This window comes from Oryctolagus cuniculus, chromosome 2, assembly GCF_051225735.1.
Source record: "Oryctolagus cuniculus isolate XC-2025 breed Fujian yellow rabbit chromosome 2, ASM5122573v1, whole genome shotgun sequence".
Lineage (NCBI taxonomy): Eukaryota > Metazoa > Chordata > Mammalia > Lagomorpha > Leporidae > Oryctolagus > Oryctolagus cuniculus.
The window spans coordinates 137,627,207-137,642,277 of NC_142868.1; the positions used below are offsets into that span (position 1 = coordinate 137,627,207).

Genomic DNA, 15,071 nt, shown 5'->3' on the forward strand with positions numbered 1-15,071 from the left:
AAGGAGGCCTCGGCCCCGCGCCGCTGCCCCGCCTATTGTTCTCCGTGGCCGCCGCGAGATCGCGCTTTCCGTCTCCTTAGCGCACACCTGGCTGCTTAGGACGGAGACCCGGGCTGTGAGCGGACGATGCGGAGGGCGAGGGGTCAGCCCTGCGAGTGAGCCGCTGGGTCTGAACTGCACCGCCGCGGGGCACGGCCCCTCGCCGGCTCAGACCTGGAGCAGAGACTTTTTCATTCAAACCCCTTCTTCGAACTCGGCAGACCTCCCTTTCGACTCGTTCTCTTCCTTCTCTTTTTCCCGCCCCGTCCTGTTTCTGTTTCTTGATGATTCTCTATCTTTACAGTCCTCTCTGATTTTACTTTGGTCCTCCGCCCGAAACTCTGCCTTTCACGTTCTCGTTGATAGGATCTTTTATTCTCGCGGCTGCTCGTGTTCCTTTTTAGTGAAGTAAACTTTATTCTGGCGGTTGCCAACTGGACAAAAGCCAAATCTCCGTCGTTAACCACTCGCTGGCTTTCCTTCCGTAGCACCCCCGACCAAAAAGCCGAACTGGACGCCCCAAGGATTTTGAAACTGCTTTTTTAAAAATGGACCCCCCCTCCCCGGCCCCAGGGAGTGGATTAACTCGTTTCCACCGTCGCCTGCTCCTGCTGGCATTGACATGTGGCGGAGAGAACGGGCGGTTTTTTGTGAAGCAACAGTTAATGAATAGTCAGGTCCGGGGATTTCTAGAATTAGTGTTACAGGACCTGAGTTTGGGCTATTTGTCTTATAGCCCTCCCCCTCCCCCTGCCTCTTTGTTTTTCTAAGCACTATTGGAAGAGTGATCCTGCCTTTGTTGCATTTCTCTTAAAAAAAAAAAAAAAAAGCTCAGTGGGGGTTTTGGTTTGTTTAAAATACATTTTACTGTGTATATCTGAGGTCTACAGTGATATTATTGGATTCATATAGTTAAAATGTTACTGTAGAGAAACATTGCTGTGTATCATCTCATAGTTACTTTTCAGTGGGTTCTTGACTAGCTTTTTTCATTCTTCAGAAACTGCCAGTTTGAGAGCCCAATGCATTAATCATGCAATTTTAGATTGTTTTTCTAGCTGTCTGGATATTCAAGTTATTCTAAAGCATGTATCTTCTTATAGGATGCAACAGGACATGGCCTTTGTTTTTGAAAGATTGTATCTGTAGAGTACTGCTCCCAAAAATTATTAGCCTCCTTCGGTGTGAAAACCTTTTTTCTCCACTTGCCTCTTAGGTAGAACTAAAGAGAGTCAGCAGCTTATTGGGTTAAACATTGTTCCTTACTAATGCCTTCAAATGGTAAGAATCTTTCATTACTTTGAAATTTTTTAATTTCAGTAACTGCCAAAAATATGTGGGAACTTTTTAGTATTTTTGATTTGGGGCTATCAAATAATGAAGACAACTTCAGCTGTCTCAGGCCAGTCTATAGAAACAGGTAGTTGCATAGTGCTAGCCTGGGGACAAGGAAGGAACCCATTGCAGGAGAAACAGTGGAGTTTTATTCACAGGCAGTTATTGGCTGCTTACTATATACCAGGCTCTGTGTTGAGTGCTTTACATGCTCATTAACCCTCTTCAAGACTCTTGAAGTGTTTTCACTTAGTAGCTGCGGAAAAACTAACCTTTGAGTTTGAGTAGCCCGCCCAAGATCATGTATCTTTTTGTTCTTTATCTTAGATTTCTGCTGTCCTCAACTTTCAGCTGTTGATGTTTCTAAGTGTGCCTTGTAGTCCTCAGTAGAACATCCCTTCCAAGAATCTTTTCCTCCGAAGTAGCCCTGCTCTGAAATGTCTTGTTAACCACTCTTTTGCTTCTACCTCCCACAAATCCAAATGCTCACTCTTCCCAAAGATTTCCCAGCAGGATTTTTACATTTAATGTAAAATGCTTGCTTTCACAACCCTGGAAGTTAGCACTTTAATATGTTCTTAGTACAGTGTCTGGTACATGGTAAGTAAATAAATTTGTCCCAAAAACCGGTACCGTTTTAAGGAATAAATCAAGATTTTACTCATTCTTGAGAATAAAAGAGAGTCTGAATCTTAGTGTCACCTTGTTGAGTTGGAGGTTGCCAGTATTCAGTTTCTTGTCAGCAGTACTTTGGAAACATTGCAAGACAAAAAAAGTCTTCAAGTTTATACTGCAAAACTGTTTTGAAGAGTATCCAACATACAATTTAGAAGTTCAAACATATGTAGGGAGTGGATGGGTAATGTGTACATACTGCTATTCTCTACTCATGTATAAATTTGAAGTTTTTCATAATAAAAATGTATACAGTAAATCTGCATTGGCCTTGGTCACTTTACAGACTTTGAGTTTGTGATTTAAAAGGTACACACTTGATTAGAAATACATTGCTGGTGCAGAAGAAGTGAATTGATGGACGTTAATTCTCTCAAATCCCAGCACCTTAGCATCCTTTGTGTGGCCTTGTAATCTTTGTGTAATAGCATCCCTTTTGTGTTGAGTTAAATGTGCTTGTTGACTCTTATCAAAGGTTAGGTTGAGGTTAGGATAAACTAAAGTCAGATATTTAAGAATCGTGTAATACTCAATTATTTAAGAATGCTAGAAATATATTCATTCAGTAATACTTAAGAGCTTACCACATGGCTGTCACTTTTCTGGGAGCGGGGGGTACAACAGTAAATGTAACAAATCTTAACATTTATTTAACAGCACTTATATTAGTAATTGTGTTAGTGCTGAATGAGTGACATGGATAAATGTTAAGGCAGGGTAAGTAAGGTGGATGGGGTGGGTACTAGTTTATAGGGAGTGGTAAGACAAGAGGTAAGTGACATTTGAATAGAAAACTGAAGGAGAGGCACTCTAGAAAGTGCTAGGGATTCTGGGGAGACACTTCTCAGATAACCTGAGGAGAGTGAATAGGAGAGAAGCAAGAGATGAGGGGGGCAAGGGAGCCATGAAGGGTGGGCAGAATATACCGGATTATACAGGGCATTCATTGTGAAGGCTGGGTCTTTCTGAGTGGGAATGGAAGCCGTAAGAGGGTTTTAGGCAGAGGACTGATATAATCTGTTTTAACCTTTACAATGGCAGAAATAAGTAGTCAGAAATCCAGACCAGGTAAAACATACAATGATGATGGCTTGTTACAAAGGAGTAACGGTGGAAGTGAGAGGTGGTTGGATTCTGAGTATGTTTTGAAAATATTAACAGTAACTGCAGTGCACTGGATTTTTTTTTTTCCTCCTAAAGATTTATTTACTTGAAAGGCAGAGTTAGAGAGAGAAAGAAATAGATCTTCCATCCGTTGGCTTACTCCCCAGATGACCACAGTGGCCCAGGACTGGGTCAGGATGAAGCCAGGAGCCTGGAACTCCTTGCAAGTCTCGCCTGTGGGTGCAGGGTCCCAAAGATTAGGGCCATCTTCCACTGCTTTCCTCAGTACTCTAGCAGGGAGCTGAAATAGAGGTAGAGTAGCCAGGACTCAAATTGCTGGGATATAGAATGCCAGTGTTGCAGGCAGTAGTCCCAGTGAATTGGATTTGATGTGAGAATGACACATCAACAGTAAGTGAGTTTATTTACAAATATGCATTATCAGTCATCTAATAATAAGTTTGTTGCAAAATATAAGAAAAAATTTAAATAGTCCTGAAAGTATGTATATCCCTCAAGCCATCTGCAAACACAGATCTGTTCAAGGGTTTGTTTTGATCTCCAAGTGAAGGAGGTACTAGCTAATAGGCAGTTCCAGCTATCAGTGCAACAGATTATTTGTGAAAAGCAGACAGTTGTGAAGTACCTAAGGGAGTAAGGTTGAGGTGCTGATGTGTTGTATCCTGTGTCACTATTCTACATAATTTCTTAATCAGTAAAACATAACCTTTTACCCCGAACTAGAAGAAGTGAGGTAAAAAGAGGTTATTGCCTAGCAAATCATTCTGAGAGACTATAATAAGTTATCTTTTTTTTTTTTTTTTAAGATTTATTTATTTATTTGAAAGGCAGAGTTACAGAGAGGCAAAGACAGACAGAGAGAGGTAGGTCTTCCATCCACTGGTACACTCCCAAAATGGCTGCAACAAAGCCAGGAGCCAGGAGCTTCTTTTGGGTCTCCCACAGGGGTACAGGGGCCCAAGCACTAGTGCATTAGCAGGGATCTGGATCGGAAGTAGAGCAGCTGGGACTTAAACCAGCACCCATCTGGGATTCTGACACTGTAGGTGGTGGCTTTACCCACTATGCCACAGCACCGGTAACAAGAATCTCGTAACAGTTCCAGGCAGTATTCTAGACAGTAAATACTGATATGATTAAAAATAAAAATCTCCATTCTTAGGGAATTTATCAGTGGTAAAAACCTACTTATTTGTGCTTTTTTTTAATGCTTTTTTTTTTTTTTAATTTGACAGGAAGAGTTAGACAGTGAGAAAGGTCCTCCCTCTGCCAGTTTACCCCCCAAATGGCCGCTACGGCTGGTGCGCTGTGCCGATCCAAAGCCAGGAGCCAGGTGCTTCCCCCTGGTCTCCCATGCGGGTGCAGGGGCCCAAGCACTTGGGCCATCCTCCACTGCCCTCCTGGGCCACAACAGAGAGCTGGACTAGAAGAGGAGCAACGGGGACTAGAACCTGGCACCTACATGGGATGCTGGCACTGCAGGCAGAGGATTAACCAAGTGAGCCACGGCACTGGCCCTTATTTATACTTTTTTACTAAAATCTTCAGAGGGGCCTCGTTGCTAAATTCTGCTTTTTAAGTTTTATTTGTAGGTTAATTTTCTAGAGGTGTATTAATAAAAAGGAACACCTAAGTGTTTTGGATCAACCTTTTTTTTTTTGAAAGCCACAGAGAGGCAGAGAGAGAGAGGTCTTCCATCCACTGGCTCACTCCCCAATTGGCCACAATGGCTGGAGCTGTGCTGATCTGAAGCCAGGAACTTCTCCATAAACAAAATAACAGGGTATCCCACACAGGTACAAGGGCTGAAGGACGTGGGCCATCTTCTGCTTTCCCCTGCCATTGCAGAGAGCTGAATTGGAAGTGGAGCAGCCAGACTCGAACCAGCGCCCACTTGGGATGCCAGAACTGCAGGCGGCGACTTTACCCGCTAGGCCAGAGCACTGGCCCCTACTTTTTTTTTTTAAAGCTTGTTGATTGATTTTTGAAGCTTTGGTTTTTCTTTTAAGATTTATTTATTTGAAAGGCAGAAAGAGAGAGGGATCTTAAGTCCCCTAGTTCACTCCCCAAACGGCCACAACAGCTGAGGCTGGGCTGGGCTGGGCCAAAGCCAGGAACCAGGAACTCTGTCTTGGTCTCCCACATGGGTGTTACAGAAATCTGAGGTGGGAGGTAGATTTATTAGGACAGATGTATGGCTGGAGCTTACAGAAGCAGAGCTTAGGACTTCTTCCCTCCCTAGACAAGGTAACAGTGGGCAGTTGCTTCACTGGTTAGTTGTGAGCAGCCACTTTTCAAGGTCTGTGTTGGGAGGAGGGGTCTGCTTCTCTTTCTTTGTCTCTGGTTGCAGCCATATTTCCTCTATTTGGGTAGCAGGGGTCCAAATATTTAAGCCATCTTCAGCTGCTTTCCCAGACGCATTAGCAGGAAACTGGGTCAGAAGCAGAGCAACCAGACTCCGGCCCCCACTCTGATGTGGGATGCTGGCGTCTCAAACTGTGGCTTTAACCCGCTGTATCACAATGCCAGTCCTGGATTCCACTTACGGAAATATTTGATGTTAGCTTCAAACATGTGTAATGCATTTACACAAAGTCTTATTCCTGACAGAATTTTCACGTAGTAATTTTGATGACTTTTTCCATTGAGCCTCACTTCTCATTCATTTCAAAAAGCTAAAAACCTTCAGAATACTAACAAAAATAAAACACTGGAGACTTACAGACCTTTCATGTGAAATTGCCGATTGCTAATATTTACCCAAAATTGCCATATTTATGTGTTTTTTTTCTAAACCATTTGAGAGAGTTGGTTGAAGATATGACACTTTGGACTTAAATACTCTACCATTAAGAACAAGGACATTGGGGCCGGTGCTGTGGCGCAGCGGGTTAAAGCCCTGGCCTGAAATGCCGGCATCCCATTTTCTAGTCTCAGCTGCTCCTCTTCCAATCCAGCTCTCTGCTAGGGCCTGGGAAAGCAGGAGAAGATGGCCCAAGTCCTTGGGCCCCTGCACCCACGTGGGAGACCCGGAAGAAGCTTCTGGCTCCTGGCTTCGGATCGGTGCATCTCCAGCCGTTGCAGCCATCTGGGGAGTGAACCAGTGGGTGGAAGACTTCTCTCTGTCAGTACCTCTCTCTGTAAAACTCTGTCTTTCAAATAAATAAAATAAATCTTGAAAAAGAACAAGGACGTTACATAATAAGATATTTTTTCACATTAAGGAGATTATATTTCTACAGCATTATTAGCTAACATATAGTGCATATTCATATTTATCCACTTGCCCAAGAATGTATTTCAGTTCATTACCTAAACAGTTAATTCTCTTCTGCTGTCTTTCCACTTCTGCACAGGATTGAGAAGTGATCTCAGAGTTGATTCTGTAAATACATGAGATACTTAAATCCATACTCTTAAGTTTATGGGACAGCTAAAAAGACACATTTTAATGTTCAACAACAATTTTGGAAAACAAGATCTGTAAGAAAGCTTTACACTTTTACTTTGCAGTCTAGCAGACATTGTGAAAGAGACATTGGCTTGCACCTGCTCAGGTACAAATTTTTGTATCAGTCAGTATTTTAAAAGCAAATAACAAAGTAGCTGACTAGTTTATGGATCAAATAAATTTAAAAATGTATTAGATACTCCCCAAATTTGCAGGAAGGGCACAGAACTTGCTTTAGAAAATGTTCGGGAAAGAGAGGCAGCTATTAGTTCCTTGGTAATAATCAAGCCACAGACCATCCCAGGAGGAGTACTGCTCTTCTGTCCACTGACAAGCAAATAACACAGCTTCCACTAGCACTGGACATGGGACTCCACTGCTGTGATTTATTACCAAAATGGATTCTTTTCAGTCTCTGCTTCTTTAAGGCCTGTGCACAGTTTCTGTGTTAAGGTATCTAACTGGCCTAGCTGCATCACATGCACTTGCTCTTGCTGCAAGGGAGGACACAAAACCATAATTGGTGTTTTCAGATCCTGTAGGGAGTCAGGCTTTGCCCTCGGGTGACGATTTCTCTAAAAATAGCAAAGGAGGTGTTTGGTAGCCAAAAAGAAAAAAATAATCCACTACACATACAACTGAAATTCATACTGTTAATAGGAAATCCTTTGGCTTCAGAAACAAAAAAATGTGATAAAGTATGTGAAAATGCAAGAAGCATTTGTCTATGTAAATAAGGGTGAACTATAAAGTATTCTACAAACTTTAAGAAACTTTTGTGGGTTTTTTTGTTTTCATGAAAATATCTTGGGTCTAAAAAGGGGCTGCAGATTTCAAATTTGGGCTTTCTGTTTCAAATTACAGTGTTTATTTAGCAAATAAACAAATAGTAATAGCATTAAGTTTCTAAAATTTGAGGTAGGTATTGGCAGTTTACTGGTAAAAAACAAAAGATTAATGTATTCAGTCCTCATATTTGCACAGACAAGAAAAGGAGATCTTGTCATTTCTTTATTAAGAAAACGTACGGTGTTACCTGTAGTTTATTGTAATAAAGACACAGATTTGCCAGCAAATCTTGTATGTGACTTCCTCTTCAGACCATTTCTCTAAACAGCTGTGTATAGTTAATTGATAGCTGCTCCTGGAGCTTAGGGCATACAACTGATCATGTTAAGTGAATTCCAGTAAAGGCAGCACAGACCTTAGTGCTTCTTTCAGAGTAGTTTTTTTCTCACTGCCTTTTATTGCCTGTCTTCAAACTAGGTAGTGACTCAGAAAACATTTCTCAGGAAACCTTAGAGACAGTTTTATATAAAGAGGGATAGAATTCAGGTGCTCTAAGCACTCTCCACTTGTCATTAGATTGTCTAGCTTCAACAGAGTAGTACCCCAGTTAGCTTCAGAAGAGCCATTTTTGTCTTACATGCAATCCTGAGGGCTTCTGTTTTATTTATTTTTAATAAAAATGCATGAATAAACCTGTGTATGTGGCAGTTGTTCTTCTTGGTAATATTTTACAAATGTAAGAGTCTGATGAGAATAGACACAGAAGAATTGAGAAGATAGTACAGAGCTCTCACGTAATCTGCACCTGCTTTCCTTAGTGTTAACATCGTGTAAAACATTGGCCTATGTATCAAAAATTGAGAAATTAACATTGGTAACAATGCTGTTAACTGCAGGCTTTCATATCCCCAGTTCCCCCGCTGATATCCCTTTTCTACTCCAACATTGGAATTTAGTTGCCATATCTCTTTATTCTCCTTCAGGCTTTGAGTGGATGTCTTTAGTGACCTTGACACTTTCCGAGGACACTGGTTGTCCATTGTACACTTTGTTAGAAACAAATCACTGAGGTTAGCTCACACTTGAGAGGAGAATTAAGTCACACTAACTGGATGGAGGTATATCAAAAGAATTTGTGGTCATATGGTAAAACCACCATTTCATTGGTTAAAACCAATAATATTTTAGAGAATATGCAAATACTGTTTCTCCTAACATTTCATCAGCTAATTTTAGCTTCCAGGGGTAGATCTTGCCCCTGGTTATTGCTGATATTTTACTGGTGATTTTTCTCTCATTCCTTCAACATTTGTTAATTATCATTCTGCAAGAGAAAGCCATTTTCCTCATTCAAGATCTATTTTTTAAAGATTTTTTGAGAGAGAGAGTTTACAGACATAGCGAAAGGTCTTCCACTCGCTGGTTCACTCCCCAAATGGCCGCAGTGGCCAGAGCTGGACCGATCCAAAGTCAGGAGCCGGGAGCCCCCTCTAGGCCCCCAACATGGGAGCAGGGGCCCAAACACTTGGGCCATCCTCCACTGCTTTCCCAGGCCACAGCAGAGAGCTGGATTGGAAGAGGAGCAGCCGGGACTTGAATTGTCGCCCATGTGGAATGCTGGTGCCACAGGCGGAAGATTAACCTGTGCCACAGCACCGGCCCCGTAATTGTTTCTTAAGGATTTTATTTATTATTTTATTTACTTGAAAGGCAGTTACAAAGAAGGAGACAAATATCTTCCATCTGCTGGTTCGCTCCTCAAATGGCCACAAGGGCCGGGACTGGGCTGGGCCAAAGCTAGGAACCTGGAGCTGTACCACAGCACTGGTCCCCTGTATAATTGTTTTATATGCCTACTATCCCCAAATCTAATTTGAATCTTGGTTAAATTTATCTTAGACTTTTGATGTGGCCATCTCATTGGTATACTATAATTGGTATTACACACACCATGTGTCATTGCCCATCTATAAAATGACTTAGTTTGGGGCAGGTGTGTGGCACAGAGATTAAATTGCGCTAGGTATATCCACGTTCTGTATCAGTGTCTGGTTTAACTCCTGGCCCCTCCTTGCTGATGCATACCCTGGAAGGTGATGGCTCAAGTACTTGGATCCCTGCCGCCCATGTGGGAGACCTGAATTGAGTTCAAGGTTTCTGGCTTCAGCCTGGCCCTGTCTGGTTGTAGTGGGGATTTGGGGAGTGAAGTAGTGAATGGAAGGCTTCTTTATATATCTCTCTCTCTGCCTTTCATATGAAAAGAAAATTTAAAAAACTATTTTCTCGCCCAGCGCCGCGGCTCACTAGGCTAATCCACCTAGCGGCGCCAGCACACCGGGTTCTAGTCCTGGTCGGGACGCCGGATTCTGTCCCGGTTGCCCCTCTTCCAGGCCAGCTCTCTGCTGTGGCCAGGGAGTGCAGTGGAGGATGGCTCAAGTGCTTGGGCCCTGCACCCCATGGAGACCAGGAGAAGCTCCTGCCATGGGATCAGCGCGGTGCGCCGGCCGCAGCACACCAGCCGTGGCGGCCATTGGAGGGTGAACCAACGGCAAAAGGAAGACCTTTCTGTCTCTTTCACTATCCACTCTGCCTGTCAAAAACAAAACAAAAAACTATTTTCTCCTGACTTAAAGCTTAATCACTGGGGGGCCAGCTCTGTGGAACATCAGGTAAAGCCACTGCCTGCAGTGCCAGAATCCCATATGGGCACTGGTTCAAATCCTAGCTGCCCCACTTCCCATCCAGCTCTCTGCTAATCCGCCTGGGAAAGCAACGGAAGATGGCCCAAGTCCTTGGGCCCTTGCACCCATGTGGGAGACCCAGAAGAAGCTCCTGGCTTCCAGCTTTGGACCAGCGCAGCTCCGCTGTTGCAGCCATTTGGAGAGTGAAACTGTAGATGGAAGACCTCTGTCCCCTCCTCTCCCCCTCTGTAACTGCCTTTCAAATAAATAAATCCTTAAAAAAAAAAAAAAAGTTTAATTTGAAAGGCAGTAACAGAGATCTTCTGTCCACTGCTTCATTCCCCAAATGGCTGCTGCAGCCCCGGCTGGGCCAGGCTGAAGCCAAGAGCCAGAAACTCCATCTTGGTCTCCCACAACTTGCTAGCAGGGACCCAAGTACTTGGGCCACCATCTGCACAATACCAGGAAGCTGGATTAGCAGTGGAACAGCCAGGGCTCAAATTGGTACTCAACTATGGGATGCCAGCGTCGCAACTGGTGGTTGAATATGCTGCACCACAGCACTGGCCTCCCAGAGCTCTCATTTTTTAGGTATGATTTTTTCTTTTGGAGTAGTTAAATAATCTCTGTAACTTTGGTCTATTATAAGTACTCTTTCACACAAACCTTTCACCTAATGGTTTTAGCATAAATCAGTGATCCTTGCCTGAATCAGTTATTTCATTAGGGCTTGTACAGTGTTAATCTAATACTGTTCTTCTACACTTATTAACTAGCATTCTTTGTAAAGAACTTTCCTTCATTTACCACAGCCGATAGATTACATTGTTCTTGAGTTGCTATTGAAAAGACAAAATAAATGCTTAATTTTCACCTTTAATTACTTAATCACAAGATAGATTTGGTGTAGTGATAACCTCTAATATTGTTAAATTGCTGTTGAATAAATCTTGTTATTTTTTGCTTTTTAATGTTTATTTTCATATATTGCTTATTACATTTTTCTTGTTACAATTTTACCTAAACCAGGCAAAAATCTTCCTGTAAGGCACTTTTTAGTAGTATATGCTTTTTTTTTTTATTTATTTATTTTTTTTGACAGGCAGAGTGGACAGCGAGAGAGAGAGAGAGACAGAGAGAAAGGTCTTCCTTTGCCGTTGGTTCACCCTCCAATGGCCGCCGCGGCCGGCGCACCGCGCTGATCCGATGGCAGGAGCCAGGAGCCAGGTGCTTTTTCCTGGTCTCCCATGGGGTGCAGGGCCCAAGCACCTGGGCCATCCTCCACTGCACTCCCTGGCCACAGCAGAGAGCTGGCCTGGAAGAGGGGCAACTGGGACAGAATCCAGCGCCCCGACCAGGACTAGAACCCGGTGTGCCGGTGCCGCTAGGCGGAGGATTAGCCTAGTGAGCCGTGGCGCCGGCCAGTATATGCTTTTAAGATATGAAATCCCTTTGATAACATGCAACATTTAAATTTCTGTTGGTATTATACTTCTACTTACAGCATTTTATCTAAATAAACCTCAATTCCATCACCCCACAGCCTGGAGAGAAAAACATTATGAAGTCACAAAAACATTACTGGTAAAGCGTATTTTGGCTAGTACCGATTCACTTTAAAATAGCCCTGAGGGGGCCGGCACCATGGCTCACTTGGTTAATTCTCCACCTGCATCGCCGGCATCCCATATGGGCACCAGGCTCTGATCCCGGTGGCTCCTCTTCCAGTCCAGCTCTCTGCTGTGGTCCGAGAAGGCAGTGGAGGATGGCCCAAGTGCTTGGGTCCCTGCACCTGCATGGGAGACCAGGAGGAAGCACCTGGCTCCTGGCTTCGGATCGGCGCAGCGCCGGCTGTGGCGGCCATTTGGGGAGTGAACCAACGGAAGGAAGACCTTTCTCTCTCTCAGTGTCTATAACTCTACCTGTCAAATTAAAAAAAAAAAAAAAATAGCCCTGAGAGAGCAGTAAGCCTAGCAGTTAAAGCGCCCGCATCCCATGTCCAAATACCTGACTCCAGCTTTCTGCTCATTCAGACCCTAGGATGCCGCGGTGATGGCTCCAAGTGATTGGGTTCCTGCCCCAACATTTGAGACCTGGGTTGAATTCCCAGTTTCCACCCAGCCCAGCCCCTGCCATTGTAAGCATTTGGGGAATGAACTAGCTGATAGGACACACTCTTTTTCTCCCTCTTTGCCTGTTAAGTAAATTAAGGAAAAAATAACATATAGGTGGATTCAGGGAGAGTTTAAAGGAGAGAGTCAAAAGCTGAACTGAGGGGACGGGCATTGCGGTGCCAAAGGTTAAGTCGCTGTTTGTGATACCCAGTCCCATATTGGAGTGCCAGTTTCAGTCCTGGCTATGCTACTTTCAATCCAGCTTCCTGATGCACCTGGGAAGGCAATCCTGCCACCCACATGGGACATTCAGATGGAGTTCTTGGCTCTTGGCTTTCTCCTGGCCCTGCCCTGGCTGATAGTCATTTGGAGAGAGAACCAGCTGATGGAAGATTTCTCTCTTTTTCAAATAAAAATAAATCTTTAAAAGAAATAAGTTAAACTGAGCATGGAGGGTACTGAGTTAGTTAACAGGACAACCCTAGCTGTTGGAATAATCAAAACAAGGCAACCCATAGTTCAAAAGCATATATAGAAATTCATTATATAGTGACCTTGAGAAAAGCACCTCTCTAGTGCATTTTATTTATTTTTTAAAAAGATTTATTTATTTATTTGAGAATCAGAGTTATATATATATATATATATATATAGAGAGAGAGAGAGAGAGAGAGAGAGGTCTTCCATCCACTGTTTCATTCCCCAAATGGCCGCAATGGCTAGAGCTGCACTGATCCAAAGCCAGGAGCCAGGAGCTTCTTCCAGGTCTCCCACGTGGGTACAGGGGTCCAAGGACTTGGGCCATCTTCTACTGCTTTCCCAGGCCATAGCAGAGAGCTGGATGGGAAGTGGAGCAGCCAGGACTAGAACCAGCGGCCAGGGCAGGCCATTAACCCACTGTGCCACAGCTCCAGCCCCTCTATAGTGCATTTTAAATATGATTAGATAAGTGATGCTTGCTTTGTCTTCCAAGGCACATTAGCAGGGAGCTGGATTGGAAGTAGAGCAGCTGGGACTCAAACCAGCACCCCTTTGTGATGCCAAAGCACCAGCTGTAGTATAACCATTACACCACAATGCCAACCCCAATGCTTTCTTTGTCTACCACCAATGTAGGATACTATTTTTGGGTACTACCTTCAGAGCTTAAGACCCATTCTTATGAATATTGTTTTGATGGCAGATTTAATCATTTGAGCATAGATTTTGGAGTACAGAGGCATGGGGAAAAGCTAGTGGCATCTCCTATGATTCCTAGTACATAGAAGCTGCTCTGAATATTGGTTAAATATGGTAATTGAGTAATTAACACATTTTAAATTCAATAAAAGTATGTGACATTTTCTTATATGCCTCTTAAATGGAATGTCCTTAGATTTATATCTATTAATTTGTATAAAATTGTTTAATCACCTTCAACATGATGCAGTGTATGTAAAGGATAAATATATTGAAGTAATTTCTAGGTTAAGCAAAAAAGAAGCTAGTGACATCCATCCTTACGTACCTGAGCTTACCTCAGCTAGTTCTGTAGCCTGAAGTCAATAGAGATCTATCACAATTCAAGAAATACAGGCCAGTGCCGCGGCTCACTTGGCTAATCCTCCACCTGTGGCGCCGGCACCCCGGGTTCTAGTCCCATTTGGGGCGCCAGATTCTGTCCCAGTTGCTCCTCTTCCAGTCCAGCTCTTTGCTGTGGCCTGGGAAGGCAGTGGAGGATGGCCCAAGTGCGGGTAAAGCCACCACCTGCAGTGCCGGTGTCCCATATGGGTGCCAGGAGGAAGCACCTGGCTCCTGGCTTCGAATTGGCACAGTGTGCTGGCTGTGGTGGCCATTTAGGGGGTGAACCAACGGAAAAGGAAGACCTTTCTCTCTCTCTCTCTCTCTATATCTCTCACTGTCTAACTCTGCCTGTCAAAAAGAAGAAAAAAAGAAATACAAAGGCAAAGGGTGAATACTCCATTAAGCTGGTTCTAGCAAACTCAGTTCTGGATCATGAAAAGAAAAATTCTAAAAATACAAACCATTGAAAGTTTTAATTACAGAGGTATTTTTATAAAAAAGGAGGAGCCAGTTGTTTGTGGACATTGTACTTCTGCTATCTAAAAGCTATACTTTATTCATGATTATTGACCTACTGGATGAAAGTATCACTTCTCAGGCGAGGCTTCACAACTATTCCTGGTACCTAGGTCTTTGCCTGTCCCTGTTTTTGCCCTGACCCCATCATGATCAGTGCATCATACTCTGAAATGTTATAAAGAGTTCAAAACTTCAGGGGTTCCTGACAGTTGGTATTAAATTTAAAAACAGCAAAGCTATTTGCAAATGAATTCTTTGATAGGAACATTAGAGCATTTCCAGCTACATCAAAGGAGAGTTTTTTAGGTTCTAGGAAAGAGTATAAAGGGCCTGAGTATATTAGTCAAGGTCGTTTGGGAAGTCTGTCGCTTATGTGCTAAGCCCCCGAGTTCTCTAACAGTGGTGCACCTTGCAGAGGTGGAGAACATAGGGCCTACAGGCCTTGTCACTTGATCTATTCCTGCGAAGCCAGCTGCAGGCAGGACCTGAAATTCAGTAGCTCTATAGCAGGCTAATTTTTAGGTTGATAATTTTGTATGGCCTGAGAATGATTTTTTTTTTCTTTGTTTGTTTTTATTTGACAGGTAGAGTTATAGACAGAGAGAGAAAGAGAGAAAAAGGTCCTCCCTCCGTTGGTTCACTCCCCAAATGGCCAACATGGCTGGCACTGTGCCGAACTGAAGCTGGGAGCCAGGTGCTTCTTCCTGGTCTCCCATGCGGGTGCAGGGGCCCAAGCACTTGGGCCATCCTCCACTGCCCTCCCAGGCCACAGCAGAGAGC

General features: G+C 43.5%; 1 protein-coding gene and 1 long non-coding RNA gene across 30 annotated transcripts in view; one reads left to right on the plus strand and one right to left on the minus strand.

The window, feature by feature from the left end:
* The window catches only part of TIA1 (TIA1 cytotoxic granule associated RNA binding protein), a 41,674-nt gene that overhangs the window by 355 nt on the left and 26,248 nt on the right, over positions 1-15,071 (plus strand). For 4 of the 29 annotated variants that reach the window (XM_070068998.2, XM_017340687.4, XM_070068999.2 and 1 more), the window contains exon 2: positions 1,256-1,320. The exons of the other annotated variants lie outside the window; for them this stretch is intronic. The gene's annotated coding sequence lies outside the window, so the exon portion shown is untranslated. The remainder of the gene's footprint in view (positions 1-1,255; positions 1,321-15,071) is intronic. 29 annotated transcript variants of the gene reach the window in all.
* LOC103347660 (uncharacterized) lies at positions 3,229-7,088 on the minus strand. The gene is made up of 3 exons (XR_516238.5): positions 6,922-7,088; positions 6,487-6,557; positions 3,229-3,454 (listed from the first exon to the last, which is right to left on the minus strand). It is a non-coding gene; the product is annotated as an uncharacterized LOC103347660 (long non-coding RNA).